The 5,298-nt window shown below is 34.8% G+C and overlaps 1 non-coding gene across 1 annotated transcript; it reads right to left on the bottom strand.

Annotated features, from left to right (window-relative positions):
- Positions 1 to 4,819: 4,819 nt before the first annotated feature.
- Trnaf-gaa lies at positions 4,820 to 4,892 on the bottom strand. The gene has a single exon. It is a non-coding gene; the product is annotated as a tRNA-Phe (tRNA).
- Positions 4,893 to 5,298: the final 406 nt, after the last annotated feature.

Raw genomic sequence — 5,298 nt, 5'->3', positions numbered from 1 at the left:
TAAAAAAAAATCTGAATTAGAAGTGATAGAAGCCCTTGCGAAGGCCATTATAACCTAAAAAGCTCACCGATTTTTCTAAATCTTCTGCGCTCTTTGAACCAACAACATCCTCAATCGAACAATATTTAACTTAAAGAACTACAGCGCTTTAAGTCCTCCCTGCACATCATAAAAGTATTTATTGAAATTTAAACTTTACTGGCTATCGATAGAGTTGTTGACTGTAATTTTCTCTGTAAAGGGAGAACGTATACCGTAATGGAAAAGTGATGTGAGGAATATCGCCTTTTACAGCCACACTCTAATGGCGGCCGCAAAAAGAGGGGGGGTGGCAAAAAGTGGAGGTGGCAAAAAGTGGGGCAACAATTAAGTTTATCGCCGTAAATAAAAGCAATTACGCTGACAACGTGGGAGCCGTTAGGGTAGTGCGGCCATGATCTTTATTCTCTAGAGAGGAAAACAGATATAGAAAATATAGATGAAGCTTTGATATAATTTAATTTCATAAAACTGTGACTGACATATGTAACTGGAAGTTATTTATTCTACAGTTTGACCAATACATGATTTCCTGTCAAATAATTGGTGAATAAAAGTTTTCTTGTGTTCACTTAAATACCTTTTTAGGGTTCCGTAGCCAAAATGGCAAAAACGGAACCCTTATAGTTTCGTCATGTCCGTCTGTCCGTCTGTCCGTCTGTCCGTCTGTCCGTCTGTCACAGCCGATTTACTCGGAAACTATAAGTACTACAGTGATGAAATTTGATGGGAATATGTGTTGTATGAACCGCTACAAAATTATGACACTAAATAGTAAAAAAAGAATTGGGGGTGGGGCCCCCATACATGTAACTGAGGGATGAAAATTTTTTTTTCGATGTACATACCCGTGTGGGGTATCAATGGAAAGGTCTTTTAAAATGATATAAAGTTTTCTAAAAAACATTTTTCTTAAAGTGAACGGTTTTTGAGATATCAGCTCTCAAAGTCGTAAAAAGTATGTCCCCCCCCCTCTATTTTTATAACTACGGGGTATAAAATTCTAAAAAAAATAGAGGTGATGCATGCTAATTAACTCTTTCAACGATTTTTGGTTTGATCAAAGTATCTCTTATAGTTTTTGAGATAGGTTGATTTAACTGTAATTTTGGTTTGCTGCTACGGAACCCTTTGTGCGCGAGCCCGACTCGCACTTGGCCGGTTTTTTAAATGTCAGACAACATACGGGCATTGTTAATCACGTGTGTTTTTGAACTCTAGTTTAGTAGTAGGCATTACAAAATGCAATTTTCCAATAAACATTTCAATTCTTATAAGTAAATTGTAAATTTTGTAAAAAATAACAGTAAACTGTAAATTTTTAGCTTTTGCAATATCTACATAATATACACTAAATTTGTCACGTGCAACGCTTTCCTATTTATTCGTAAGCTTGTCAGTTGAAATTATCTTGTAGGTACATTTAATCAGTGTCAAGATTATCCTCCTAAAAGCTAGAGCTTGGTCACAAGAACACATGAATGTGGTGCTAATCGCGAGTACAAAATTTTTCTCACTACATTATTTACGTAGACCACCCAGTAGACCTATTGTTTCTAGAAGATAGACGAACGAAAGTATATCAACTGGCCATTATTTATAATAACAGTACCAACTACCAATATGTAAAGTTACATTAAAAACCAGGAATATTCTCGTAAGTTTTTAGAACTTCTACAAGGAAAAGAAACATTGTAATACTTCGAAAGTACCAACTATCAATAAAACGTAAAATGAATTCTTAAAAATACTTAGGTACTACTTACCTACTCTACATAATATCTACCTACTCTATAGAATTACTGAAACATCTATCACAAACAAAAGTAAAATTGTGAGTGTCGAGATGTTTTCATTAAATACAAAATCTAATAAGGTTAAGGAGGAAAAAGCCACATTAATTATTTAAATTTCTTATAAGATATCACGATCAGTCACCGTCATCGTCAAGGTGACTTGAACAGAATAAAACCTCTTAGAGTCCAGAAAACTATAATAGAAAAATAATTTAAATAAGTCCAAAGATTTCAATAAGTATATTGACCTATAATTGGTTTCACAAACAAAATATAAACGTAATTGATCCTTTGAAAGTCCAATATAATGATTACAAACACCGACCGCCCATACAAAATCAAAACACTTCAGCAAGTCGATGAAAAATCAACCTTCTGGCTTTCAACTATATGTATATGGAGAATTAAATATAAAAGGGTTAGTGATGCACCCGAGAAAAGGACGTTTTAGGGTACCGTAGAAGTGTAGAACCATACTTATGATAAGTATCAGATTTTACATGACACATTTTAGCCTTAGAGCCTTTACCACGACTGCTTTAACAGTGTGAAATTCACATAAATATAAACAGATACACTGATTTTGCCATGACTTTGTATCAATGTAGGCAAATTAAAGAAAAGCATAAACTTCTTTGAGCCCTTAATTTTTAAGTAGCTTAAAGAAATAAAATTAATAGGTAATATTTAACAACTTTTTATATGCATCCAACTTTGAAATCGCCAATAAATATTTGGGTTTTGGCAGGGGGTGCCTAAGGCACTTACAGAAAGCCTAATTCAGATATAGTTATAGATATACATATAGCAGATTTTTGCTCTGGGCACCATGGAAAATCCTTATCACTGTCCTAAATATGTACGTACTTGAAGAAAATATTACTGCGCCGTTGATGCTATCATCAGACTCACGCTTGACTGTTATCCGGGCGCATTATTCAGTTTATAATATGACAATCAGCACAGAGAGACCGACGGTCATTTGTTACTAAATACACTTAACCACTCGGTTATGAGGCGAGTCAAGTTATGGATGTAACTGGATTGATGATGATTCAAATGATGTCTTTGTATTTCATTTGAATTTTACGTAAAAGCACATTTTATAATTCTGTTTTTCCGCAAATTCTCAAAAATAACTTGCATTTGCATCTCATCAAAAGTTTTTCTGACATTTTTCATTCATAAGTACTTACTGTTGGAATTTCATATAAGTAAAAACATCCGTACCTATTGCATAATTAAAAATATTTTAGCAGATGGTCTTACATATTAGTTACATTACATTCGACAGCCCGCCTGCATCCGGCCAGGCGTCCCTACACTACATCTACATATTAGTTAGTCATTAAAATGTAACTGTGAAAAGCATTGATAACAAACATGCAGAAAAATAATTAAGTATAATGCTAACTTTTCATGACAACTTTTTGGAAATTATCCTTGGCACGTAACCCGGCAAGTTAGGTATTTACCAGTGGCGTAGCGATACGATACAACACGATTCCCAACGGGTTCCCTAAAATTCTGCAGTATCTGTAGAAGTCCATACAAAACAGATTCCAAAAACCCCTCCGGCTTTACCAATGGAAATCTTCACGTCTCGCCACTGGTATTTACAGTCTAACCAAAAAGAATATAAATTAAAAAGTGGCAATGTCATCCCTTTCAAATCAATACCTACCTAATATGTGTGAGAAAACAGGACGACACTTCACGGTTATTTTCATTAGACTTATATTGACCGGGATATCCGTGATCATGATGCATGCAAGGGCATTTCTCAGGGCGTTTACATTTTTTTGATTTCGGTGCCAACATTTTTACGTGAATCCTGTAAGAGTCACATGAAATTTTGTCAATTTAAATAGATTTCGCGGATTTCTACCAGAAACAAAGAAAACTCATGCTACGCTTACGGGGTTCGGGTAATAATGCTGCCACCGAAATCAAAAAAGTTGAAACGCTCTGAGAAATGCCCGCAACTGCGTCGAAATATCGGGAGCTCGACAAAAATCAAAAACGACACTACGTTGTATTTAATTCTACTCTTTTTGGTCAGACTATATACACGGAATTATTATTATGAGATGGTAGTCTATCACCTTAAGTAATACTGTACTGTACCACAGTATAATAAGGAGTACCTACTATCGTGCAGTATGGCCACTCCCGCTCCCCGTTGAAAGTGCCGCCCACCCCCTCTCGGTTACCTCACAGTTACCGCCTGTCAAAAACGCGAACAGTCGACCTGCCATATTTCACTCATACAAGCATAGTACGCGTTCACCTACACGAGCATAGACTGTGTGCCAGGAACGCGCCTCTTTCATACATCTGATCGCCAGTGTCCGAGGTGTGACTGTACCAAGCAAGTCAGTGCAAAGTTATCATATCATATTAAACATACTCCAAAAGCATGTCTCACCTCTTCTATCAATCCAAAATTAGAGACGCTCATTTTATTATCGATAAAAATCCGGAGCAAATGAAGTATTCACCGCTGTAAAGTGCCGAGTGTTGACAGAGACGATCAATAAATCACTTGGAAGTATAAAGGAATCAATGTGCGCTGATTGTGCCGGGGTTAGTGATGGGTGTCGATATCGATATCGATATAAAGATACTTATCAGATTACATCTCACGGAATGGGAAATGGTTTGGCATGGGTCGGTTTTAATATAGCATAAATTTTACTGTTTTTATAAACACCCCAAAACTTTTTAAATGAAGGTTTTTGACGGAGTTAGCAAATTTTCTTTTGATCATACAGGTGTAACATGAGGATATCGAATAATTATATGAAAAACAAGCAAAAACATTTTTTTTTTACTTCTTTTGGCATCAGAAATAATTTCTCTCTCTTCATGTACTATAATTATAAATAAATAAATAAACTATATAAAATAAATCTTCATGTACTATATAAATAAATAAATAAACTATAAAAAATGTACTATATAAAATAAACCAAAAAATCGATTGCCGAAACCCGGGATTGAACCGGGGACCTTTAGATCTTCAGTCTAACGCTCTCCCAACTGAGCTATTTCGGCTGTGCGTGACACTGTGATTCCACACATCTTATTAATTTTTTAACGATAATAAAGAATTTATTGACCAAGGTCAAAATGATAATTATGAACTTTCTGATAGTATTTTAATGTGATTTGTGCAATAAGTAAATTCTTTTAATATGGGTACCAATACCTAGTCATATCTAAGGAATAAATGTGCACATACAAAACATACATTAATTCACACCTGTATTCCCAACAGGGGTAGGAGCACAAGAGTTTTGTACACATATTTTTTTTTTTTTTTAAACAACTTAAACTAATTTTTTACATTAAAAAACTTGCCAAACTGTTACGTTGAATGGCAAGATGCGCTCATTTTTTAAACAATCTTAAATTGAATATCTTAACATTCTTAACCTATTTACATAATTACATGCATGCT

The sequence above is a fragment of the Leguminivora glycinivorella genome, chromosome 23 (assembly GCF_023078275.1).
Source record: "Leguminivora glycinivorella isolate SPB_JAAS2020 chromosome 23, LegGlyc_1.1, whole genome shotgun sequence".
Lineage (NCBI taxonomy): Eukaryota > Metazoa > Arthropoda > Insecta > Lepidoptera > Tortricidae > Leguminivora > Leguminivora glycinivorella.
The sequence above is the reverse complement of the archived record's forward strand: the minus strand, read 5'-3'. Positions and strand labels throughout refer to the sequence as shown.